The sequence below is a fragment of the Puma concolor genome, chromosome B1, assembly GCF_028749965.1.
Source record: "Puma concolor isolate L17-30 chromosome B1, mPumCon1.1.hap2, whole genome shotgun sequence".
Classification (NCBI taxonomy): Eukaryota; Metazoa; Chordata; class Mammalia; order Carnivora; family Felidae; genus Puma; species Puma concolor.
Window position 1 is genome coordinate 128,685,187 of NC_141670.1, and position 27,977 is coordinate 128,713,163.

At 38.0% G+C, this 27,977-nt stretch overlaps 1 long non-coding RNA gene across 1 annotated transcript in view; it reads left to right on the plus strand.

The window, feature by feature from the left end:
• Positions 1-26,866, plus strand: part of LOC147581877 (uncharacterized) — a 40,305-nt gene extending 13,439 nt beyond the window's left edge. Inside the window, exons 2-3 of the long non-coding RNA XR_015249780.1 lie at positions 16,626-16,817; positions 26,578-26,866. This is a non-coding gene — a long non-coding RNA (uncharacterized LOC147581877). The remainder of the gene's footprint in view (positions 1-16,625; positions 16,818-26,577) is intronic.
• Positions 26,867-27,977: the final 1,111 nt, after the last annotated feature.

Below are 27,977 nucleotides of genomic sequence, written 5' to 3' on the forward strand. Positions count from 1 at the left end.
TTCTTCCTGCCATGGAATGGTCACTGTTAAAGATGGGTGCTGATCCAGAAATTCTCAGGTCATGGTTGTCACATGGAAGTTCAACATTACAGCTCTCCCCATGTCATGTTCCCAACACTCCGCCATTTCTCTCTAATGTGCAGGAACCATGCTGGTCTAACTATGCCCAGTGGAGCTGTCAGTGTCCTCCAGGAACTCTTCCCGTGACACTTTTTTTTGACAAAGCCTTTGGCCATTTTATGGAACTCCAGTCTTTGGCCTAAGATCCTGCTTTTCTCAGGGTAGATTTATTTTACTTGTGTCCTCCATGGATCCTACAGCTCAACCATACTCTGCCACGGTGGTTTACTCTAAACCAGCTAGACTCCTCAACTTTGAATTTTGAGAAGTTTCAGTAAAACTTCCATTTCCTCCCCCAAGGAAGCTGAAACCTCCCCTCACAAATTCATCTACCTCTTCATTGTAACCAGCCCTACTGAGATGGCTTTGGCTAAAACACTAAGTAAACACAGAGTCTGGTTACAACTGTCCTGGAGGATGAAAGGTAGTGGTCACATTGTATTTGCATAATTCAGTGGTGCCATTCAAATGCCTCAGCCCAAAACAAAGAAGGTCTGGTCAAATGTGACCCACAGCTCTCATTCTTAGACATAGGAGAGGCTGTCCTAAATTTAAAATTTTTCCCTCACCTAGCACTTGACATAATCTTCACCTTAGTAGATACCCTGTTACCCTAATTTGAACAGCATGATAAACTTAAAGCCATTTTTTTATTTTTAATTTTTTTTATTGTTTTTATTTATTTTTGAGAGAGAGAGAAACAGAGCATGAGCAGGGAAGGGGCAGAGAGAGACGGAGACACAGAATCTAAATCAGGCTCTAGGCTCTGAGCTGTCAGCACAGAGCCCAATGCAGGATTCAAACTGTGAGATAATGACCTGAGTCGAAGTTGGATGCTTAACCGACTGAGCCACCCAGGCATCCTTTATAGCCATTTTTCAATAGGAAGTCAATATAGGAAGTAAAAAATGAAGAAATACAGAATTGTTACTTAAATATAATAATTTGGAAGAAAAATCTTACTCTCCCATTCTGAAGTTGAAATTGGAATTGGAACTGAAAATAAGCAAATTCATAACAAATCTTTGGTAGGTAATAAGTTCAATTCATATACCTGTTTTGATATATGTACTCCAATATCTGCAAGAAAATCTCAACAACCGCCTATATATTACCTGTGTAGATACAGCTTTGTTACTTGTTAGATCTTTCACTTAACCTTCTGCACAAAGTGAGCAGCCAAAGAATGTTGCAAATACTGAAAAACATGAGTTTTTCAGTGAGTCTGCAATGATTCGTCCTTTGTGGGTTTTTAGCAAGAAGTAGCCTGGATACCAATTATGGCAAGGGTATAAATGATTCTGTTTGTGAGAGTCTGTGTTTCAAAGATTCTTCAGTACTGAATTTCCTCCTTGATCAGGAACAATACTTTATTTTGCTTTTCTTCTCTTCTACTTTTTCCCAAGGGACCTAAGAATTGTTTCGAACTTGTACTATGTATTAACTTTCTGGGTAGATGGTAACAAGTTCACCAGCTCTGAGAGAGACAGCATGTAGGAAAAAGCTCCCAGATTGGTGGGAGAGAAGCAGGGAATTTGCTTTTATCTTCTGACCACTGAGAGACTCCCCCTACTCACTAGTAAATGGAGAAAATAATATTGGCTCTGTGGACCTTACAAGACTGTGTGAGAAATAAATGAGATAAAAGATGATTATCTGAGGGTAGCCTGGGTGGCTTGGTTGGCTGACTTCGGCTTAGGTATGATCTCACCGTTCATGAAATGGAGCCCCGATTCAGGCTCTGTGCCGACAGCTCAGAGCCTGGAGCCCACCTCATATTCTGTGTCTCCCTAGCTCTCTCACCCTCCCCGACTCGCACTTTGTGTCTCTGTCTCTCAAAAAATAAACATTAAAAATACATATATTTGAGGAGTACCTGGGTAGCTCAGTAGGTTGAGCCTCCAGCTCTTGATTTGGCTCAAGTATGATCTCGCAGTTCATGAGTTCGAGCCTCGTGTCAGGTTCTGTGGTGACAGAACGGAACCTGCTTGGGATTCTCTCTCTCCCTCTCTCTCTGACCTTCCCCCACTCATGCACACGTACATGCACGCTCTCTCTCTCTCTCTCAAAATAAAATAAAATAGTTATCTGAAAACTCCAGAAAGTACAAATATAAAATATGGGTACAGGGTAGAAAACTTTATAAGTTTCATGGTTAAAAAGTTATTGCTAATCTAATTAAAAGGTCAATAGGGTTTTTTTTATTAGTATACTCATAATTTTATCAATGACAGGAAAAACATCATATGATACGGTTAAATTGTTCATGCTGATGGCCTTGCTATTTATATACTCTTTAAGAAAGCCATAAAATACTACTCTTTAACATGGTAAACATGGGCCAACATGTGTTGATATGAGGCAACTTTATTACTTCTTTCCTCAGAATGAAAACTTGTTGAAAAAATAATTGCAACATGAAACAATGCTCTGGATAAAATAGATCCTGTACACAAATTCCAATTTGCAGCTTACATCCCTCAGTCTTGTGCCTCATTTTAGGCATGAAATTCTGTAATTTTTGTGAATCTCTGCAGGTTCACATCTGTGTTTGTATGCCAATGTTTTGAGAACCTGTTTTTGAAAAGTTGACTGGTGTGGTGGGTTTGAAAAGACCATGAAGGATCACTGATCCATTAAGCAAAAAACTAATTTTACCACCCATATGGTGTTGTCCCAACTTTCTTAATGTAAAAGAAATAAATGTTCAGAGCATATTACCTTAGAGGCTCTCCAAGGTGTCTTCATGTAGCTAAGCTTCTTTAGAAATGCTTGGTCTCCTGTCCAAGTACTAACCAGGTCCAACCCTGCTTAGCTTCCATGATCTGATAAGATCTGGCATATTCAGGGTGGTAGAGAGAGGGAAACCAAGAAACAGATTCTTAAGTATAGAGAACAAACATGGTTACCAAAGGGAAGATGGGTGGGGGGATGGGTTAAACAGGTGATGGGGATTAAGGAGGGCATGGGTGTGATGGGCATCAGGTGTTGTATGGAAGGGTTGAATCACTATATCATACACCTGAAACTAATCTTACACTGTATATTAACTGGAGTTTAAATAAAGATGAGAGAAATGCTTGGGATTTTTGTTTTGATATTTCACATTAATAAGCTGGCATCCCTTAAAGAACTGAAGTCAGGGCCATTTGAGCTCAGTTACCTGTAAGAACTAATCTTCAAGATTTAATAAAGGATATTATGAAGGACGATGGGTCAAGATGATTCCCATGATGAAAATCAGTGTAATGATACTAAGGGCAAACCATTCAAGTCCAATATGAGTTCAGGCACTTCAATGGATTCCCAACCTTTATTACCACTTCCTAAAAGAGCTTATTGCCAAAGTTTTATCAATGACCAATAATTAATTCTACTGGCGTTTGGAATAGGTAGTTCATTGATTTAAATGATTGGATAAAAATGTGGAGTATACAAAATGGTTCATTTTAAAATATATTCAGACATTTTACAATTCAAACCATCTAAGTCTTCTCCCTCAAATAAAGATATTTATATCTATATCTATAATATATCTATATCTATATCTATATCTATATCTATATCTATATCTATATCTATATCTATATCTATATCTATATCTATCTATCTAATCTATCTATCTATGGCTCTAAAGTGAGATTTAACTGTGTCCAAAAAGCAGTAATAAAAAAGGTCATATCATACACATAGCATGGTCTTTTGTGTCCACAGAAAGACACACAAACACAAGCACATATACATACTTTCACTTGCCATGTTATATAGTTCCTAGCATGGTATGTCCATATTGTCTTTGTAAGAGTTTTTTAAAAAAAACATGTAATTGAAAATTGACCCAAAGTGAAAAATACAAACTCAGAGGAAAAATTTTTGAAAGTATTTTTCTTCTTTTAATAGGTTAATTTAGACTTTTGTTAACATGACAGGCATTTTTGAGTCATACTTTTAAAACATTACATTATACTTTACGATATTTTTATGGCTTTACAGTTGTTTGGTTTGTCTTCATTATTTTATTTTATTTTATTTTATTTTATTTTATTTTATTTTATTTTATTTTTTACTTCAGAGAGAAAGAGAGAGAGTGAGAATGGGGGAGAGAGCAGAGGAGGAGAGAGAGAGAGAGAGAGAGAGAGAGAGAGAGAGAAAATCTTAAGCTCTATGCTCAACATGAGCCTGACCCAGGGCTCAATCTCACGACCTTGGAAGCATGACTTGAGCTGTAATCAAGAGTCAGTTGCTCAACAGACTAGCCACCAAGGCTTCCCTGCTTTCATTATTTTGATTGTGTGTGTACGTTGAAGGTTTACATTTGTGTTCTGTTTGCTGCATTTGTAACCATTACTTTGCATAACACTCTTAATCCTCTACTACTTTAGATAGTATCTGTTAACTTCCTTCTATGAGTAATAAACATACTAGGTATTTCCTTTTCCTTCCCATTCTTTTCCCCATACTCTTTCCCACTCAATTTTGATTGACTATAAGATCTTTCTTAGTGTTTTACATGTTTTTGTGGCTGTATTATATTATCTTTGAGCTTACGGTAATACATTTTAAATTCCACCTATATAAGATGAGGTTATCTGTGTGCTTTAATTTTTTCCCCCAAATTCTCAACTGCTTCATTTCATTATTTTTTTTTTTTGTAAGACATGTCATTTCCATATTGCTTATACCATTTTCACTTGATTCTATAATCATAACACCACACCTGTGTTAGACCAATGACATCTTGATCCTATAGTTATATAGAATTAGTATTCACGGTCATATTTCCCACATTCATCTCTTATTTGGATGAGGCTCTTAACCTAATTGATTTTTTTCTTTTTCAAAATTATTTGCTTTTATACTTGCATGACAGAATGACCAGGTGTAGTTGTTTTCTTAGGTGGCATTGAAGACAGTCTGATTTTCTTTTTCTCCTTTACTGGCTTTTGTGAGATAGTCCCAATTTATGCCTATTGTCCAGGCATAATTTTTAATAACATTGCCTTAATCTCAAAAGGTTGGGAGTTACGTTATATGACTAACCTACTTATGAGTGATTTGATGTTAATGCTGAGACGTCAAAATAAATATTTCTTTATGTTTCAAGTCTGGTAATTTTATTAGAATATGACTCAGTTTGGCTATTTTATATAATTTTTCCTGCTATGATATGATGTGCTCTTTCAATAAGTAGATAAAGATTTCTTTTCCTTCCCCTTCATCTCTCCCTTCCTCTCTTCCCTCTCCTCCTTCTTTTCCCTCTTCTTTGCAGTCCTTTTTGCTTTTCATATTTAGTTTTCTCACTCCAGTCCACTAGACACTTTACTGAATTTTTAGGAGTGCCTATTCTCTGTGGTGATATTTCCAGTTTGTCTTTGTTTCTGTGGTATTCTTTCAGTTTATTCCTGGATTCTGTCAGCTCTTATTATATCATCCCTTTCTTCAGCTCCCTGCTCTGTGTGATATACATGTTGCATTATCATTATTATTTTAATTCATGGCAAAGTAATAGGTCACATTACTATTTGGTCTGTGGCTTTGTTGTTCTTGTTGTTGTTAGTTTTATCTGCCATTTCAAATCTCTTTTCTTTTCCTCTCCTCATCTCCACACTTCATCACCTAACAAAGATACTGGTTTCTCTTGGATTATGATGTATAGAAAATTTGTGTATTGGGAAATTCAGGGCTGTATTTCAGACTAGAAGAAATTTTCATTACTTTAAAAAAATTTTTTTAAATTTTTTTCAATATATGAAGTTTATTGTCAAATTGGTTTCCATACAACACCCAGTGCTCATCCCAAAAGGTGCCCTCCTCAATACCCATCACCCACCCTCCCCTCCCTCCCACCCCCCATCAGCCCTCAGTTTGTTCTCAGTTTTTAAGGGTCTCTTATGCTTTGGCTCTCTCCCACTCTAACCTCTTTTTTTTTTTTTTCCTTCCCCTCCCCCATGGGTTTCTGTTGTGTTTCTCAGGATCCACATAAGAATGAAACCATATGGTATCTGTCTTTCTCTGTATGGCTTATTTCACTTAGCATCACACTCTCCAGTTCCATCCACGTTGCTACAAAGGGCCATATTTCATTCTTTCTCATTGCCACGTAGTACTCCATTGTGTATATAAACCACAATTTCTTTATCCATTCATCAGTTGATGGGCATTTAGGCTCTTTCCATAATTTGGCTATTGTTGAGAGTGCTGCTATAAACATTGGGGTACAAGTGCCCCTATGCATCAGTACTCCTGTATCCCTTGGGTAAATTCCTAGCAATGCTATTGCTGGGTCATAGGGTAGATCTATTTTTTAATTTTTTGAGGAACCTCCACACTGTTTTCCAGAGTGGCTGCACCAATTTGCATTCCCACCAACAGTGTAAGAGGGTTCCCGTTTCTCCACATCCTCTCCAGCATCTATAGTCTCCTGATTTGTTCATTTTGGCCACTCTGACTGGTGTGAGGTGATATCTGAGTGTGGTTTTGATTTGTATTTCCCTGATAAGGAACGACGTTGAGCATCTTTTCATGTGCTTGTTGGCCATCCGGATGTCTTCTTTAGAGAAGTGTCTATTCATGTTTTCTGCCCATTTCTTCACTGGGTTATTTGTTTTTCAGGTGTGGAGTTTGGTGAGCTCTTTATAGACTTTGGATACTAGCCCTTTGTCTGATATGTCATTTGCAAATATCTTTTCCCATTCCGTTGGTTGCCTTTTAGTTCTGTTGGTTGTTTCCTTTGCTGTGCACAGCTTTTTATCTTCATAAGGTCCCAGTAATTCATTTTTGCTTTTAATTCCCTTGCCTTTGGGGATGTGTCAAGTAAGAAATTGCTACGACTGAGGTCAGAGAGATCCTTTCCTGCTTTCTCCTCTAGGGTTTTAATGGTTTCCCGTCTCACATTCAGGTCCTTATCCACTTTGAGTTTATTTTTGTGAATGGTGTGAGAAAGTGGTCTAGTTTCATCCTTCTGCATGTTGCTGTCCAGTTCTCCCAGCACCATTTGTTAAAGAGACTGTCTTTTTTCCATTGGATATTCTTTCCTGCTTTGTCAAAGATTAGTTGGCCATACGTTTGTGGGTCTAGTTCTGGGGTTTCTATTCTATTCCATTGGTCTATGTGTCTGTTTTGGTGCCAATACCATGCTGTCTTGATGATGACAGCTTTGTAGTAGAGGCTAAAGTCTGGGATGGTGATGCCTCCTGCTTTGGTCTTCTTCTTCAAAATCACTTTGGCTATTCGGGGCCTTTTGTGGTTCCATATGAATTTTAGGATTGCTTGTTCTAGTTTCGAGAAGAATGCTGGTGCAATTTTGATTGGGATTGCATTGAATGTGTAGATAGCTTTGGGTAGTATTGACATTTTGACAATATTTATTCTTCCAATCCATGAGCACAGAATGTCTTTCCATTTCTTTATATCTTCTTCAATTTCCTTCATAAGCTTTCTATAGTTTTCAGCATACAGCTCTTTTACATCTTTGGTTAGATTTATTCCTAGGTATTTTATGCTTCTTGGTGCAATTGTGAATGGGATCAGTTTCTTTATTTGTCTTTCTGTTGCTTCATTATTAGTGCATAAGAATGCAACTGATTTCTGTACATTGATTTTGTATCCTGCAACTTTGCTGAATTCATGTATCAGTTCTAGCAGACTTTTGGTGTAGTCTATCGGATTTTCCATGTATAATATCATGTCATCTGCAAAAAGCGAAAGCTTGACTTCATCTTTGCCAATTTTGATGCCTTTGATTTCCTTTTGTTGTCTGATTGCTCTGATTGCTGATGCTAGAACTTCCAACACTATGCTAAACAATAGTGGTGAGAGTGGACATCCCTGTCGTGTTCCTGATCTCAGGGAAAAAGCTCTCAGTTTCTCCTCATTGAGGATGATGTTAGCTGTGGGCTTTTCATAAGTGGCTTTTATGATCTTTAAGTATGTTCCTTCTGTCCCGACTTTCTCGAGGGTTTTTATTAAGAAAGGTTGCTGAATTTTGTCAAGTGCCTTTTCTGCATCGATTGACAGGATCATATGGTTCTTCTCTTTTCTTTTATTAATGTGATGTATCACATTAATTGATTTGCGAATGTTGAATCAGCCCTGCAGCTCAGGAATGAATCCCACTTGATCATGGTGATAATTCTTTTTATATGCTGTTGAATTCGATTTGCTAGTATCTTACTGAGAATTTTTGCATACATATTCATCAGGGATATTGGCCTGTAGTTCTCTTTTTTTACTGGGTCTCTGTCTGGTTTAGGAATCAAAGTAATACTGGCTTCATAGAATGAACCTGGAAGTTTTCCTTCCCTTTCTATTTCTTGGAATAGCTTGAGCAGGATAGGTATTATCTCTGCTTTAAACGTCTGGTAGAACTCCCCTGGGAAGCCATCTGGTCCTGGACTCTTATTTGTTGGGAGATTTTTGATGACTGATTCAATTTCTTCGTTGGTTATGGGTCTGTTCAAGCTTTCTATTTCCTCCTGATTGAGTTTTGGAAGCATGTGGGTGTTTAGGAATTTGTCTATTTCTTCCAGGTTGTCCAGTTTGTTGGCATATAATTTTTCATAGTATTCCCTGATAATTGCTTGTATCTCTGAGGGATTGGTTGTAATCATTCCATTTTCATTCATGATTTTATCTATTTGGGTCATCTCTCTTTTCTTTTTGGGAAGCCTGGCTAGAGGTTTGTCAATTTTGTTTATTTTTTCAAAAAACCAACTTTTGGTTTCGTTGATCTGCTCTACAGTTTTTTTAGATTCTATATTGTTTTTTTCTGCTCTGATCTTTATTATTTCTCTTCTTCTGCTGGGTTTAGACTGTCTTTGCTGTTCTGCTTCTATTTCCTTTAGGTGTGCTGTTAGATTTTGTATTTGGGATTTTTCTTGTTTCTTGAGATAGGCCTGGATTGCAATGTATTTTCCTCTCAGGACTGCCTTCGCTGCATCCCAAAGCGTTTGGATTGTTGTATTTTCATTTTCGTTTGTTTCCATATATTTTTTAATTTCTTCTCTAATTGCTTGGGTGACCCATTCATTCTTTAGTAGGGTGTTCTTTAACCTCCCTGCTTTTGGAGGTTTTCCAGACTTTTTCCTGTGGTTGATTTCAAGCTTCATAGCATTGTGGTCTGAAAGTATGCATGGTATGATTTCAATTCTTGTATACTTATGAAGGGCTGTTTTGTGACCCAGTATGTGATCTATCTTGGAGAATGTTCCATGTGCACTCGAGAAGAAAGTATATTCTGTTGCTTTGGGATTCAAAGTTCTAAATACATCTGTCAAGTCCATCTGATCCAATGTATCATTCAGGGCCCTTGTTTCTTTATTGACCGTGTGTCTAGATGATCTATCCATTTCTGTAAGTGGGGTGTTAAAGTCCCCTGCAATTACCACATTCTTATCAATAAGGTTGCTTATGTTTGTGAGTAATTGTTTTATATATTTGGGGGTTCCTGTATTCAGCGCAGACACATTTATAATTGTTAGCTGTCCCTGATGGATAGACCGTGTGATTATTATATAATGCCCTTCTTCATCTCTTATTACAGCCTTTAATTTAAAGTCTAGTTTGTCTGATATAAGTATGGCTACCCCAGCTTTCTTTTGACTTCCAGTGGCATGATAAATAGTTCTCCATCCCCTCACTCTCAATCTGAAGGTGTCCTCAGGTCTAAAATGAGTCTCTTGTAGACAGCAAATAGATGGGTCTTGTTTTTTTATCCATTCTGATACCCTATGTCTTTTGGTTGGTGCATTTAGTCCATTTACATTCAGTGTTATTATAGAAAGATATGGGTTTAGAGTCATTGTGATGTCCGTAGGTTTCATGCTTGTAGCGATGTCTCTGGTACTTTGTCTCACAGGATCCCCCTAGGATCTCTTGTAGTGCTGGTTTAGTAGTGATGAATTCCTTCAGTTTTTGTTTGTTTGGGAAGACCTTTATCTCTCCTTCTATTCTAAATGACAGACTTGCTGGATAAAGGATTCTCGGCTGCATATTTTTTCTGTTCATCACATTAAAGATCTCCTGCCATTCCTTTCTGGCCTGCCAAGTTTCAGTAGAGAGATCGGTCACGAGTCTTATAGGTCTCCCTTTATATGTTAGAGCATGTTTATCTCTAGCTTATTTCAGAATTTTCTCTTTATCCTTGTATTTTGCCAGTTTCACTATGATATGTTGTGCAAAAGATAGATTCAAGTTACATCTGAAGGGAGTTCTCTGTGCTTCTTGGATTTCAATGCCTTTTTCCTTCCCCAGATCAGGGAAGTTCTCAGCTATTATTTCTTCAAGTACACCTTCAGCACTTTTCCCTCTCTCTTCCTCCTCTGGAATACCAATTATGCGTAGATTATTTCTCTTTAGTGCATCACTTAGTTCTCTAATTTTCCCCTCATACTCCTGGATTTTTTTATCTCTCTTTTTTCAGCTTCTTCTTTTTCCATAATTGTATCGTCTAGTTCAACTATTCTCTCCTCTGCCTCTTCAATCCGAGCCATGGTTGTCTCCATTTTATTTTGCAGCTCGTCGATAGCATTTTTTAGTTCCTCCTGGCTGTTCCTTAGTCCCTTGGTCTCTGTAGCAATAGATTCTCTGCTGTCCTTTATACTGTTCTCAAGCCCAGCGATTAATTTTATGACTATTATTCTAAATTCACTTTCTGTTATATTGTTTAAATCATTTTTGATCAGTTCGTTAGCTGTTGTTATTTCCTGGACGTTTTTCTGAGGGGAATTCTTCCGTTTCATCATTTTGGATAGTCCCTGGAGTGGTGCAGGACTGCGGGGCACTTCCCCTGTGCTGTCTTGAATAACTTGTGTAGGTGGGCGGGGCCTCAGTCAGACCTGATGTCTGCCCCCAGCCCACCGCTGGGGCCACGGTCAGACTGGTGTGTGCCTTCTCTTCCCCTCTCCTAGGGGCGGGATTCACTGTGGGGTAGTGTAGCCAGTCTGGGCTACTTGCACACTGCTAGACTTGTGGTGCTGGGAATCTGGCGTATTGGCTGGGGTCCATCAGCAAGGTGCACAGGGGCGGGAGGGGCAGGCTCAGCTCGCTTTTCCTTCGGAGATCTGCTTCAGGAGGGGCCCTGCGGCACCGGGAGGGTGTCAGACCCGCCGGAGGGATGGATCCGCAGAAGCACATTGTTGGGTGTTTGCACGGTGCAAGCAAGTTCCCTGGCAGGAACTGGTTTCCTTTGGGATTTTGGCTGGGGGATGGGCAAGGGAGATGGCCCTGGCAAGCGCCTTTGTTCCCCACCAAGCTGAGCTCTGTCATCCGGGGCTCAACAACTCTCCCTCCCCTTGTTCTCCAGCCCTCCCGTTCTCCGAGCAGAGCTGTTCGCTTATAACCTTCCAGATGTCAAGTCCCGCTTGCTGTCGGGACACAGTCCCTCTGGCCCCTCCGCTTTTGCAAGCCAGACTCGGGGGTTCTGCTTGGCCGGCAGGCTGCCCCTCCAACCCGGCTCCCTCCCGCCAGTCCGTGGAGCGCGCACTGCCTCGCTGCCCTTCCTACCCTCTTCCGTGGGCCTCTCGTCTGCGCTTGGCTCTGGAGACTCCGTTCTGCTAGTCCTCTGGTGGTTTTCTGGGTTAGTTAGGCAGGTGTAGGTGGAATCTAAGTGATCAGCAGGACGCGCGGTGAGCCCAGGATCTCCACTTTTTTTTTAAATTTTAAATGTTTTCTTTATTTTTGAGAGAGACAGAGTAAGAGTGGGGGAGGGGCAGAGAGAGAGGGAGTCACAGAACCCAAAGCAGACCCCAGGCTCTGAACTGTCAGCACAGAGCCTGATGTGGGTCTCACAAACTGTGAGATCATGACCTGAGCTGAAGTCGGATGCTTAACCAACTGAGCCACCCAGGGACCCTGAAGAAATTTTCATTATAAGCAAAGTCTGTAAATTTGAGATCTCGTAGCCATTTCCTTCCTTGCCAGCCTATGGAGAAGGAGGAAAGGTAAAGCTATGCAAAGGTTGCTTTCTGATAATTTGCCTCATCTAATTGGTCCCTCATTCAGTTAGTTGTTCCTCTTCTGCTTCTGGCACTGAATCGGTATCAGGATGCTCTTGTCACCAGCTATCACTCCCTTTTCCCACTGTTACAGAAAAGCATCTGATTTTGGATCTTGGAGTATGCATTCCAGCTTCGAGAAAGTTCTTCAGGACCAACACTGTTGAGAGCGCGGCATCGGCTTCTCTTCTCTGAAGTTCCTTGCTTGCTTGATTGTCATGCTTCTGGCAGCCTTTCTATCAGTTTTGTGATTTGGAGTTCCTGCTAATAGGTTCGTAAAAATGGATTTTCTCTTTCACATCCTTCCCGTTACTTTTGAGCAATTTATAGGGGAAGAAGGAGTGACAAACTTTTGCTACTATCTTCAAACAGAAAGTCCTTTCCAATACATTTAATACGAAGTACTTGGATTCTAGTTTGGTTATAATTCTGTTATGAATTTTATTTTGATATTTTATTTAGTGCATTAATTTTTACAAATGAGTTTTTTTTTTATAATTTTTTTTTCAACGTTTATTTATTTTTGGGACAGAGAGAGACAGAGCATGAACGGGGGAGGGGCAGAGAGAGAGGGAGACACAGAATCGGAAACAGGCTCCAGGCTCTGAGCCATCAGCCCAGAGCCTGACGCGGGGCTTGAACTCACAGACCGCGAGATCGTGACCTGGCTGAAGTCGGACGCTTAACCGACTGCGCCACCCAGGCACCCCAGAAATGAGTTTTTAAAATGTATAGGATCCTTTTTTGGCGTGTGTGGGTGTGTTTGTGTGTGTATGTTGGCTTGTTTAGAGAGGCTGACTTTCGTTTTTATTTTTAACGTATTACCTTTTGGATTTGTTGAGGCTTCCTTTTTATGATCATGTTTGTTGTTTATATATAAAATACAAAAATTAGAAATATTTTAGTGCCTACTAAAAGAAATGGTTAATATATGCTGCCAGACATCTAGATGATGGACCATTATGCAGACATTTTAAAAAATACCACAATTTCAAAAAATATTTAGTGACAGATAACATGTTCTCACTTAGAGAATTGTCAACTTATAGTATAATTCTAATTTAGAGGATGGAATTCATCAATATGTATGTGTACATTTAATTTTTTTTGAGTTTTTACTTAAATTCCAGTTAATTAACATGCAATGTAATATTAATTTCAGCTGTACAATAGTGATTCCATACAACACCCAGTGCTCTGGGTGCCCGGGTAGCTCAGTCAGTTAGTGTCCGACTCTTAATTTTGGCTCAGGTCATGATCTCACTGACTGATACAAAACTAGCATTTTTGTATTCTTTGGGTAATGTATGTGTACATTTTAGAAAGCCACAACATTGTGTTCATCTTCTCCTATATGCTTTTTCTCGATTTTCTTTATTTTCCTAATTTTCAACACTAAACATGTTAACGAAATTTAATCATGTTCGTAAGAGTTAAGCTAAATTTTCTAAGGATAATGAAGCATGATTTTAGTTGGTCTAAGTTTTCTAGGGGCACCTGGCTGGCTCAGTCAGTTGAGCATGTGACTCTTGATCTTGAGGTTATAAGTTTGAGCCCCACATTGGGTGTAGAGATCACTTAAAAAATAAAATTAAGAAAAGATTTTCTAGTCTAGCACATGGACAATTTTTACAAATATTCCTAGTATTAAAAAAATACTATACATATGTTAGGTTCAGCTTAATAATTATCTTATTAAAATCACCATATTTTATAGTCCAGTTGATTTCTGAATGACAGGTAGTCAACTCTTTCACTATAATCGTAAGCTCAGCAATTTCTCTTTGAGATTCTTTTTTTTTGTTTTCTATATTTTGAAGCTACATTATTAGGTAAATAAATCTCAGTGGTTGATGTTTAAGTAGATTTGAATTTACATTGGAAGTTTTTCTTCAAAGCAGAGGGATAGTCAGATTGGTAGGTGGAAGTCACAAAAGCATCTGCTAAATTATGACAAAAAACACTTATATGAAGCATGAGCTTATAATCTTAGATGCAGGTAAGTAGCAAAAGTCTTCATATTTTCCCAAGTTTTCACTATTATAAACAATTCTTAAATGAAAATCTTCTGAGGTCTTTGTGGGCTCCCCCCACCCCTTGCTCTAAATTCCTAAGATTTTAATGTTTATTTATTTTTGAGAGAGACAGAGACATAATGTGAGTGGGTTAGGGGCAGAGAGAGAGGGAGACACAGAATCGGAAGCAGGCTCCAGGCTCCGAGCTCTCAGCACAGAGCCCCACGCAGGGCTCTAACTCATGAACCATGAGATCATGACCTGAGCAGAAGTCGGACGCCCAACCGACTGAGCCACGCAGGTGCCCCTAAATTCCTAGGATTAATATTGCTGGCTTGGGATGCCTGGGTGGCTCAGTCTCAGTTAAGCGTCCGACCTCGGCTCAGGTCATGATCTCATGGTTCGTGAGTTTGAGACCCGCCTCAGGTTCTGTGCTGACAGCTCGGAGCCTGGAGCCTGCTTCCGATTCTGTGTCTCCCTCTCTCTCTGTCCATCCCTGCTCCTACGCTGTGTCTCTGTCTCTCTCTCTCAAAAATAAGTAAACATTAAAAAAATAAAAAAAAATATTGCTGGCTCAAATGACACAATTATTTTTAATTTTGATAAGCATTGCCAAGTTGTTTTTTAGAAAGAGTATATCAGATAACCTTCCACTGTGAACATGTGAATGTGTTCATTTCGGCTCACCTTTGCTTGCATTGAATACTATCATTCTGGGATATTTGTTTGTTTGAATTACGAAAACTAGTAACTCACTGAGTCAGAGGAAGCCAGTGGCCACCAAAATCCCTCCCTCCCTCCTTCTGCAGCATGAATCCATACTTTCCCTCTTCTGCTTCCCTTTCCCTCTTCTCTGCTGCAGGCCTCATTCCCCAGCCCTGTTTACAGCTAGGCATCACCTTGCAGCTAGATTCTCAGCATTGTGAGCAGAAGAACATGTGCCACTTATGGATCTTGGCCTTAAAACACTGAATGCCTGCTTTCTCATATTTTATCTCCATGTCTCTGAGCTGGAATATCACATAAGCCTCTGTTGATCTGTTTGGGAATGGCAGAACCAGAAGAGGGAAGGAAATGGGGTTCTTGAATGACAGCGTGAAACAAAACCACTTGGTTGACCCATGACTGTGATGAAAGAGAAAAATTAACTTCTATGTTCTTCAAATCACTGTATTTTGGGGCCTGTTGGTTATAGCAGCCTAGCTTTCAGCCTGATTTATAGATTCATTTTATTTTGAGTTATTTGCTGAATGTATATTGCAAAGTTCTTTTTTTGCACTAAATGGGTTTGAAATCACTCCGTGTACAGTTAAAGCTAATAGTCCTTTGTTGCATATGATTTCATTTGCCTTCAAATTCTGCTTAGGCAATTAAATTTCTCAAACATATCAGCATTATGACCCATGCGTTCTTTCAGTTAACTCCATAAAATGTTATATGCTAATATGTATAACACCATTAATGAGAGTCCTTAAACTAATATTCTTTCTGCTTCTGCCACTAACTCATCTGTAAAATTAATTTCCAAGGTCTCTCCTAGTCCTATAATCCCATAATTCAAAATAGTTTTCATACTTGGAAACTAATAAGGACACAAAAATCTAAGAACTACAGCTTTAGGCCTCAGGAAGAAATAGTTACGTGTTATAGGTTATCTAGCTGTTTTTGCCCTTTCCATCGTTTTGCTTTCTTGAGACATTAACTACCTCTTCTTATCTCTTCCAAAACCCTCAAATTAGTTCAAAGGTCAGAAAAATATGAAACAACGGACAAAACAATTGGAGATGGAACTGTAGCACAGGGCAAATTTCAATAAATTTTTGGAAGGTGGAAATTGGAGAAAGAAATAATAACTGAGCCAGCTGGGTTACCATCTAAGTAATTATAGTTGGGGGCCTACAAATATAGCTAATTACCATGCAGAACCTATAAGAGATCCATCAACTGAAGGCACCAGGTATTATGGAGGATATTAATAAACCCTTTCTCATATCTCAAGAGAGGAGACTTTTATTCCGGACTAATAGACCTGTCATTTGAGTATAGGGGTGAGGTGTAGGCTGAAGACATAGTATTTAGTGAAAGTCTTCAAATTGAACTATGGGATCCCTACTCATCTCTTTTATTCCTAGACTTTCTGAAGAAATGTGTATAGGAAACTCTGAATGACCCTAAAGAAAATATCCTGAAGTAGTGAAATCTGAATTTCTTCCCACAAAAAGTGCCTAGCATAATGAAAACCCAAATCATGGCATATCATTATAAACTTTCAGAATAAGAATAAAGAAGAAAATCCTAAAGTCTTCCTGAAGTTCAAACAGGTCATGAAATAAAAGATCAGGAATAAGAATGGCATTAGACACCTCAAGAGCAAAACTGAAATATAAAGAAAATAGTGTCGGACGCTCACAATTAAATAAACATAAATTCTAACTCAGCTAAGTGTGAGGATAAAGATATTTGCAAACCTTCAGAGTCTCTTTCCCCCACCCCCCAGGAACCGACGGGAGGATATGTTCCATTAAAATGAAGCAGTAGACCAAGAAAAAGGAAGAAGCAGAATCCTGAAAAGAGGGGAAGATATTGTACATGGAATTATCAGGAAGATGGTTGTGGACCAGCTCTTGAGAGCAGGCAGTTTGCATTGGAGCAGGCGAACGGGAGAACCGGATTGATATCACCAGGATACGTTCTCTGAAGTACTAGGAAATTCAGAAAAAAAAACCTTTTTTTGCTAGGTCTGCTGGAATCTTCGGAAAAAACTGGAGATAGGCGCATAACAGACCAATCCAAAAAAATAAATGAAAAGTAAGGTATTAAGTGGGGGAAAGAGTCATATGAGACACTAATGTAATTGTCATTCAGAAAAAAAAACTTTTTTTGCTAGGTCTGCTGGAATCTTCGGAAAAAACTGGAGATAGGCACATAACAGACCAATCCAAAAAAATAAATGAAAAGTAAGGTATTAAGTGGGGGGAAGAGTCATATGAGACACTAATGTACTTGTAGTATACTTGGCAACAAACAACATTTACATGGACACAATACTGTAAACTCTGACTACTGATTTCACCAAATGATTGTAGTTTAAATATATTGGAAAGGAGGGATGGGGTGGGATATGTGTCTATGAGATTACCGAATCTTCAACTGCCTCAAATGCTATTTTATTTTTAAACAACGAATGTAGAATTCCAGAATAAAATAAAAATTAATTAGAAACATGGATATTCGTACTTTGCATTGAACTTCCAAAAATTTATTTGAAATGATCTTTTTAAAACTGCTATCAAAAAATAATAATAATTTGAAACTGCTATCTATGCCTTCAAAATTGATCATTGCCATGCTGATCCAATTGTAAGAGCAAGAGAAATGCAGCTACGTTTTTAAGGTATCATAAATAGACATTAAACTTTCAAAAGTATTCATCTTTGGTCAAACTCCAGTTCTTGTTTTTTTCCCCCAAAACTTTATCAGTGTTTCCATATCCTTTACCCACTTGTTTTCAGTGAGTGTTGAAACAACTAAAAATTCCATGGATCCTTTATAACAGTCCTCCTTATCTTACACAAAATGGAAAATACATGAACTGATGAATAAGGGTCCACTCTAAACAGAATAAAAGGATGTTATGTACCACATTTTTATTTGGGCTGTAGTTTTATGTCTTGAAGCAGTCATATTAAATTCCTTTCTCTTTCTTCTAACCGTTTGTTCTCCAGAGGTCTTGTCATGCTCTCTGAATAGAATATCCTTCTTACTATTCATTTCTTCATCCATATTTGTGCCTCTATCAAACATCCAGTTAAAAGAAGTCTTCTTCATCAAGTCCACTTGAATACTTCTACTCCACACTGATCATTCCATTATTCCATTTCTCTTACGGCTGACGTTTTGTGTTACATTAATTTGTACCTGTTTTCATGTCATCTTTGCATGTGTTGTTATATCTTTTCATCTGCATTTTGTTCCCCTATTATATTGTAAATTTCCTGAGAATGAGGACAATGTCTTTAACTTCATTTGCATATCTCCATGACATCCACTAGAGAATGCCATTTGAAGACAGCGCTCATTAAATCACATTTTCGCTGACAAAATCATGTCTAGCTTTGGAAAATATGGTTTATGAAGCACTTGATATCGTTGTTATATTTATTTTTTCTTAAAAAGTCTTTAGGAAATATACAGATAAAATATTATATAGATGATACATGCTTACTGGCTTCAAACAAACCTTATAACCCAAAGTACTGAAATAAAATTTTTAAAAAAGTTTCAGATGGCATGTAAGAAAATACTATTGGTTGATATATACAAATGCACAAGTTGGACAAATAATATTAATTAATTAATTCCAAGAATATCTCAAATAAACAACATAATTTTACATTATATTCTTTTCCCCCCATCTTAAACAGTAGTCACCCTGACTTTATATATTTATATAAAAATGTATGCTACGAATGAGAGAATTTCTAATGGAATTTGGCTTTCTGTAGTATCCAAAATACAATCTCTTTAGCTTGTTTTTTCTTTTAAGTTTATTTATTTTTTTAGTAATTTCTATACCCAACATGGGGCTCAAACTCACGATCCCAAGATCAGGAGTCACACACTCTTACAAATTTTTTTAAATGTTTATTTATTCTTTTTTTTTTTTCTTTTTTTTAAATTTTTTTTTTTCAACGTTTATTTATTCTTGGGACAGAGAGAGACAGAGCATGAATGGGGGAGGAACAGAGAGAGAGGGAGACACAGAATCAGACACAGGTTCCAGGCTCTGAGCCATCAGCCCAGAGCCCAACGCGGGGCTCGAACTCACGGACCGCGAGATCGTGACCTGGCTGAAGTCGGACGCTTAACCGACTGCGCCACCCAGGCGCCCCAAATGTTTATTTATTCTTGAGAGAGAGAGAGAGAGAGAGAGAGAGCACGTGCAGGGAAGAGAGAGGGAGACAGGATCTGAAGCAGGCTCTGTGCTGAGAGCAGAAAGCCTTATGCAGAGCTTGAACTCATGAACCATGAGATCATGACTTGAGCTGAAGTCGAACACTTAATCATCTGAGCCAGCCAGTTGCCCCAAGAGTCACATACTCTTTAGCTTGATTATTTTATCAACCTGCCTCAACCTCCTTTTTTAATCCCATCAAAATTGTGTTAAATATTCAGTTCCAGAATCTGCTGGTGGTTTCCTAAACATAGAATCTTAAAATATCAAAGCTGAAAGAGTTCATGAAGTTCGAACAATTTCCAAATAAGATTCTAGGCCCCACTCCTGGCAGTTATCAATTAGGAAGTCGGGCCTAGAAGGCTATTATTTTAACAAATGGGCTACTTATTCCTTGATGTATTGGCGAATCAATGATTTAGTCTAGTTTCTTCATTACAGACATAAATAAATCAAAACAATATACATATGTATGTGCGTGTGCACATATATGCTTTATGTATTATAAATGTCATGCTGGGATTCCTGGGTGTCTCAAGTCAGTTAAGCATCTGACTTCGGCTCAGGTCATGATCTCACAGTTCATGGGTTCCAGTGCCTCAGTGGGCTCTGTGCTGACAGCTCAGAGCCTGGAGCCTGCTTCCGATTCTGTGTCCCCCTTTCTCTCTGCCCCTCCTCTACTCATGCTCTGTCTCTATCTCTCTCTCTCAAAAATAGAATAAACATTAAAAAAAAATTTTTTTTGAATGACATGCTATTCCTCAAGTATAGCATTCTAATTCCTAATGCCTCTCTAGACTCCATCCCATGTCACCATGGCATACTTTCACCTATATCCCTTGGGCAGTCCCATCTTCAAGGCTTTGCCTACACTCTTCCCTACCTGGGTAGTCCTCTCTTTTCCTTAGTGTCAATCTTTTTTTTTTTTTTTTTTTCTTTTAGAGAAGGAGAGCAAGCAGGGGAGGGGTGGAGAGAGTGAGAGAGAGAGAGAGAGAGAGAGAGAGAGAATCTTAAGCAGACTGCATGCTCAGCTTGAAGCCTGACAGGGTGGGGGGGGTGGGGGTGCAGTGTGAATGCACAAACCTAAGATGGTGATCAGAGCTGAAATCAAGAGTAGGATGCTTAACTGACTGAGCCACCCAAGCAACCCTGTGTCAGTTCAATTTTTATGGTATATAACTATCCTGATGGCTTCCACTATCTCACATTCATGCAGTCATCTTTCTTTTACTAAGTTCCTTGTTGGACCATTTATCTGACACTGAATCAGATAGCACCAGCATTGAGATTATTGGCGGATGATATTGAATTCTAGTCTGGCTTGTGCTCCCTTCAAGCCTATTAGAAATTTTACCAGTGTGAAAAATTCTACCACTGAGAAAACACATCTTATTAATGGCAATAAATCTTTGCTTATTTTGGGAAAATGTTTTAACTATCAGAAAGCCACGTCAATGATCTGATATGATCTAGAAATATCGTGATATCTCACTTTTTTAGAAAAATGATTCTCAAACTTTATGAATGAATAAATCACTGCAGTTGAAATCTCTATGTTTGGTCTGATGGTATTTTAATGCATACACTCACTGCATTGTCACTTAGCTTTTGACGTGATATTCTCTCTCATTAAATTTTAAATCTCCACATCCCCATAGCATCTATGTATCATTTGCATAATAAATGATTAAAATAGTTGAATAAAATAATTAAATTTGTCAAAGACTGCTACCTAACTTCTGATTTTATTTTATTAAAAAAAATTTTTTTTTTCAACCTTTATTTATTTTTGGGACAGAGAGAGACAGAGCATGAACGGGGGAGGGGCAGAGAGAGAGGGAGACACAGAATCGGAAACAGGCTCCAGGCTCTGGGCTAGCCCAGAGCCTGACGCGGGGCTCGAACTCACGGACCGCGAGATCGTGACCTGGCTGAAGTCAGACGCTTAACCGACTGCGCCACCCAGGCGCCCCCTAACTTCTGATTTTAAAATCTCTTGTTAAAAAGCACTTAAAGCGGGAGAGTTTGATTTGAAATCTACCATAGAAAATCCTTTCTCTTTTGTTTAAACCAAGAATAAAAGGTAAGAAAAGGTAAAACGTGTCGTTCTCAAAAACAAAACCCCCCAATATGTAAAGAATGGGTTCATTCAGCTACCATCAACTTCAGTTCACATAACTACATATATGAAACTGGCAAATTAAATTGCTTTCTCTCTCTCTCTCTGTTTTGTTTTGTTTTTTTACAAAATCAATTGCACCAGATTTGGGGATTTAGAAACAATAGTCACTTATGAATGATTAATAGCTGTTAGAATAAATGCTCTGGCCCCACCTGGCTTTAGATTTTAACTAAAAAATCAGAGAGGCTTGTTCTTCAGGGAAGAGCTCTGACAGAAACAGTTGTAGAGGACACTTTCCCTGTTGCCATGTTGCTAATCAACTTACATCTTTTATATAAGCATCTAAATGCCATGAATCTCTGAATCACCAAAGTATTCAATTGCAGATTCCATCTGACAAGGATCCAGGATTTTAAGCCTGTTGTAGCAGGCAGTAGAAGACAGTGGACTTCAGACCCTCATTCCCATGCCTTCTCCTGCAGAAAATATTTCTGGAGATGCACACATTTTCAGATCTCTAGGACTCATTTAGACCAGTGACTGTCATAGTTTTACTAAGAATTTCTTCTTTTGGATTAAGGCTCAAAGTGCCATTGGCTGTAATCACAAACCTTATTTTCCTCAGTTTATGAACATATGGCTCTATCAGTGTAACTTAATACATTTATGAATTTTCTGCATATCAGTCGAAATGCATATAGAGAAAAAAAAGCCAGAAAAGTTACAGTTCTATATGGTTTTTTTAATTTGCTTTGGTTCCTCATTAAAATGGAAAGGTAGGGGCGCCTGGGTGGCTCAGTCGGTTGTGCATCTGACTTCAGCTCAGGTCACGATCTCACGGTCCGTGAGTTCGAGCACCAAGTCGGGCTCTGGGCTGATGGCTCAGAGCCTGGAGCCTGCTTCCGATTCTGTGTCTCCCTCTCTCTCTGCCCCTCCCCCGTTCATGCTCTGTCTCTGTCTCAAAAATAAATAAACGTTAAAAAAAAAATTAAAAAAAAAAAAAGGAAAGGTATCCATTTTGTTCACAGTTTTTATTACTATCAGGAGATATCTACTCTCTAATTTACTAAAGAACTTCTTTGCTTATAATCACTTTATTAGTTCCTATGGACAATATCTCTAAGATATAGGCTGGTATTGTTATCTTAATTTTATGGTTACTACATTTAATCTATTTTATGCTTATCTCTGGTCTCAAGTTTAGGGCAATATACATCCTGGCAAAAAGTATCTGCAACTTTCCCACATTCCTGGGATGTAACCCAAGTACTTTGTCCCGTATTTGACAGTAGCAGCTTCCTGTGAACCACACTTATCTCCATGGGCATGCTGATTTCTGCAGGTCCTCTAGGTGTGAAGTTATAGCACACATTACCTCAAGTCAACATTAGCAACAGGCTGTGGTTGAAAGTACCCCAAGTGGGATTTTATTCTTCAGCATTCCATGATGAGGAGAGTCCTCACATGCATGCCTGCCGCTGTCAGAAACTTTCAACCTTGGGTCCCCCCCCCCCCAATTTCTTCTTCATCCTCTGACATAGAGTTTCTCAGCTGTTCATCATAAACAAATGTGATGTTCTAAAATGCGGAGCAGAGCAGAAAAAGGAAAGGTAGAGAAGCAGCATGGAAAAGGGTTCAGAGCACACCCTCTGTAGCCAGATGGCCTGGGTGGTATCAGACTCTGCCATTAATAAGCAGGTATTTGGGGAAAGCTGTTTTGCCTTATTGTGTCTCAGTTTCTCCATCTGTAAAAGGGGGGATTAAAACAGAGTTTATCTTATAGAGGTGTTCTCAAGATTACATAAGTTAACATTTGTAAAGCACTTAACATGATGGCTAGCACAGAGAGCGATATATAAATAGAGCAGCAACAGGTCTTCTGGGTGACTGTAATGGACAATGGAGAAAAACTGATTACAGTTGTAGGATTTTATACCTCCTTAAGAATTTGAAACATTTTAATACCGAAATCTGTACAGAGAAATCAAGGCTCCTATGTTACATATACCTCTTTCCTTTGGTGCTTTAGGCCATTAATTAGACAGTGGCAAAGAGATCACAATGGTTAAATTTGATATGTTGGAATGGTTGTTATAAGAGACAAATACTCTTCTTGCCTGGAGATAACTAAGACCGTCTTATAAATAAGTCTGAAAATAATACTTACTACTTGCTCTAGGAATCTTCTGGGCAATTCTACAAAATTCTCTGCCTGTAAATTCCTATAAATAAGTTGCTAACAATTTGCTAATAAGTGAGTCATTATGCATATCAGCGGTCTTTACCTACACACGGGGAACACCCTTTTCCAAAAACTCCCTCTTTGCTCAGGTGTGGCAAAGGCTGAAACATTTGTCCAAACATTTAATTAACATTCTGTCTTTCAGACATTTTGCAACCATTTAAAGCAGGCTTCTAAAACCAGTAAATCTCTAGACAAGTATTTTATGAATAAAAAGTCACACCACATCAGTGTCAAAAGCCAGAGTGCTTAGTCTGTCCTAAAGGATCTGCTTGTGTGAAAACAAACAAGCTATGGTTAAATTTAATCTCTGATGGGAAAAAAGCAGAGCTATGAAGCAAATGAAGTTGGAAGATATGTTTCAAATAGTCAAAAGCAAAATATTGTGTTTGGATTCATGAAAAAGAAATCTTCAAAATGTAAATTTCCATTCTTCTCATGGCCAAGTCCATTTTACCCTTACTACTTCATTTTCCATATACATGTTCCTGAAAATACTAGAAATACTAAAGGTATCTGACTAGTTACTGTTTTTTCTCTTTTAAAACAGGCATGCAAATATTTTTTTGTAATTTGAATTTGCAGCGCAGTTGTAACAAAATCCTCAGTTGTACATTTATCTGCAGTGAAGAGGAAGGCAACTAATATCATCTAATTTATATTTTAAATTTCTTGGTGGTGCTTTGAAAGACAATATACATATGTATAGTATATGAACATATATATGTGTAATATATGAACATATATATACATACATGTATGTATGTATATGTACATACATGTATGTATGTATATATACGAATATATGAACATCCTCACTGATTTAGTGTAGACATCATAAACTGGGGGATGAAATCACTTAGCCAGTCCAATAAAGATATCCATACTCTAGAACAGTGACCAGTACTTGATGCTACATGCCTCAGTTTAGTCCTCAGAGATCAATCAGAAGCTTGGTAAATCCATCTGTTAGAAATGTACACATTAAAAGAGATTACATGAAGGATTGGCCTACTGCCATGACAGGTCAGAGAGATTCCATAATGGCAGGACGTTAAGCTGAATTATCAGGGGTATCAAGCCTCTGCTGCTTTTTGACCTGAGTCCATGGGCAACTAAACGAATGGTAGTATCATAAGATTATCAAGGGAAGGCAACTTCTGGGAATGAGTCCGATTTCACATACCTAGAAAATCATCACACTCAAAGACACTAAAAAAAAAAACCCTTCTGTTTTTGTGAAAGAAGCTAGGAGAAGCCTAATTTCCAACTGGCTATTAAAAAAAATGCTTACATATATGCTGTTTATATTTAAGTGAGAGGCTCAAACTAGAATTCAAACACTCGAAGTAGAAAGAAGCTACAGTAAAACCTCATAAGTTATAAACAAACAATTCTTTCAAAATACAACTCTTTATTTAGGTGATAGAAAATATAAGTAATGGAAGATATCAAAACGGTATTTGGAAACCTCATTGGTTAGTTGCATATTGGAATATACTATGCAAAGGTAATCTACACTTGATAGGAAGAGTGTTCAGTGTAGATGTTTGTTCAATTTCTGGCATACGGGAAAATTTTGATGATTTTTCTGTGGCAGCCATAAGATTTACTGAAAAAAAAAAGATGGCTTATGGAAGTCTAAAATGCTCATCTTTCTTACAAATAAGCCATTTAAAAAGGTAAATCTATGGGAACGTGTGCCTTTATTTAAATACATGTATTATAAAATATCAGTATATTTCTTTAATCAAAATGGTACAATCTTAGTCTTGTGAGAGTGGTTTCTCTTAAATTACAGGTATATCAGGGTGCCTGGGTGGTGCAGTCGGTTAAGCGTCCGACTTTAGCCAGGTCATGATCTCGTGGTCCGGGAGTTCGAGCCCCGCGTCAGGCTCTGGGCTGATGGCTCAGAGCCTGGAGCCTGTTTCCAATTCTGTGTCTCCCTCTCTCTCTGCCCCTCCCCCATTCATGCTCTGTCTCTCTCTGTCCCAAAAATAAATAAACGTTGAAAAAAAAATTAAAAAAAAAAATTACAGGTATATCAATTGCAGCTATGAAGTTAACCTGCTGTTCTATTTAACTACCTGTGCCACAAAGCTAAATATTATCAGAGTATGGCAATTATTCAGAAGAAAATCATTTTTGTTGATGTGAAATTTAATTGCTGAAATTCAAGAACCCAAATCACTAGGTGTGTTTTATGCTATCAAACTACAGATGCTCTCTGTATCATACCCTGCAGCGACTTTTTAGGCATTCCATATGGCTAAGCAGTTCCATTAACAAGTACATACAAAAAATTGTGGGGTGAAGTAAAACTGAATAATTCAGACCATTTATGTGCGATAAGTATCACTCAAGAAATTTTATGATATTATTTCAATTAAATAATTGCATGGTGCATTTTAATTCCAGCTATAAAAGTCTTTGGACGATTGTAATTTTGAAATTAGGCTAAGAAACATAAAAGTCCAAAGTTCCAGAGATTTTTTTTTTTTCGATCTTAGGCTGGTAAATAAGCTCCAGTTTTAAGTTATGCAGGTAGATACTTGTTAATAAAAATAGAACATGGTATGAAACATATAATTTTATATAATGAAGAGTTACATAAATTCAGATAATTGTGCCAGTTTCTGGAATACAATCTGTGAAATAAAACATCTGAAGAGATTGATACACATGGAGTCAGAAGTCCTGGTACGTTCGGAAAAGAACACAGGACTTGGAAAGCAGAGGCACTGAGGTTTCAAATCTGTTTGCTCACTTGGAATGAAAGCTTGAGCCAACTATGTAGCCTCTTCAAGCCTACATTTATTTATTGCAGAAATTTGGGAAATTGGCTACCTGAACTTTCAGTTCCATTCAGCTTTATGATTCTCTAGTTCTGTTCACCTCCTATTTTATATTTGTGTCTCATTGAGAGAAAGAGTGAGTATAGGAACGATAAAGTCCTGTTAGATGCGAGGCTGGCATAAAGAAACATAATGCTCAGAATGCACTTAAGTATTGCTAGCCTGGACAGATTTCTTCCCAGATTCCAGAACTATTATGAATGAATGACCTTTGAATAAAAGTAAAAAACATGCATGACACCAGGTAAATAGTCTTCCATTTTTCCATCCAGGAAGAAAAAGGCAGTTGCCTGATACAGACGGAGACACTTGTCCAAGATTTGGGAGACCGGGATGCTTTTCCTGCCCTCAGGTCCCGTAAACCTACTGCAATCCTTCCTACAAAATCTTTTCTGCATTGAAACTGGGGTACCGGGGAGGTTGTTGCTTGTGGCTAAAAATATTTAGCAGAAGAATTTTAATAGTGAAGTGGATGAACAACATAAATAGCTCTGTTACACCTGAGAAAATAGACCCAGGGAAGTATATTCTACATCATTGAAGAATAAAGAAGCGCAACAGAAACAATGTGAACTCCTTCTTTCGCCTACCAGACTGGCAACGATGAAAATGCAAAACCCAGATTTTTCACGAGAGGAAAACAGGTCCATTGTTGGATGTATAAATTACTATAAACAATATGGAGGGAAACCAGACATCATATGTCAAAACATAAATTGTGCATATCATTTGAACTAGCATCTCACTTCTAGAAATTTATATTAAGGTGATAATTGTGCAAGTTCAAAAAGATTTATGTTAAAGAAATCTTATTGCAGCATTTGATAAAATAAATAATAATTATCAATAGTGGGAAGGTAATACATTGTAGACAACAATATGGTGAAATAGTTTATTGTCTTAAATAATGATACATTTTAATTCATCTCTTTACTATGGTCTGTCTCATCTCACTAGCCTATAACCTTCATAAGGCAGAGGCTTTGTCATTACAATATTTCCCCACACCTATAGCAGGGGCTTTATAAATGTGGTTGAATGACTGAATGAATTGAAAAGGGCAGAGTATAGATATGAAAATGTATTCATGATCTTCTGCTGAAAGAAGCAACAGCACAAAAGAAACTTCCAGCCAATAAATGGGAGAAATGAAAATAAAGATGAAATGAACAAATTAAAAATAGAAAAATAGTTAACAGAATCTCAACATCTCCATGGAAGTATATGTTTGGATTTTAACAATGGGATTCTAAAATTTATCTGAGAAAATAATTGGGTGGTGGCAGCTGTGAAGTTTTGGAAAAGATTAACCAGAGTATGTGTGAGTATAGGAAGCAAGGAGGAAGGGCTTGCTCCATAAGCTATATGACATATTATCAAGTTAAAGTAATTTATGTGTTAGGCTGGCACCAAAATCAAATGATAGGTCAATGGAACAGAATAGATTGTTAATGGAAGCACCATTAACTTTCTTTATTGTGTTATACTTGCAACGCATTTCAGATTGACCAAATGCTAACTGTAAAAACATGCCCAAAACACCCCCCTCCCCAAACTACAGTAAATGTACCTATACAATCCTTGGATTGGCAAGGCTTTTCTAAAGCCTAAAGGAGAGGAAGAGAGAAAAATAATTTTACTGCAATAATTAAAAGCCTTTGAATTTAAAAATAAAA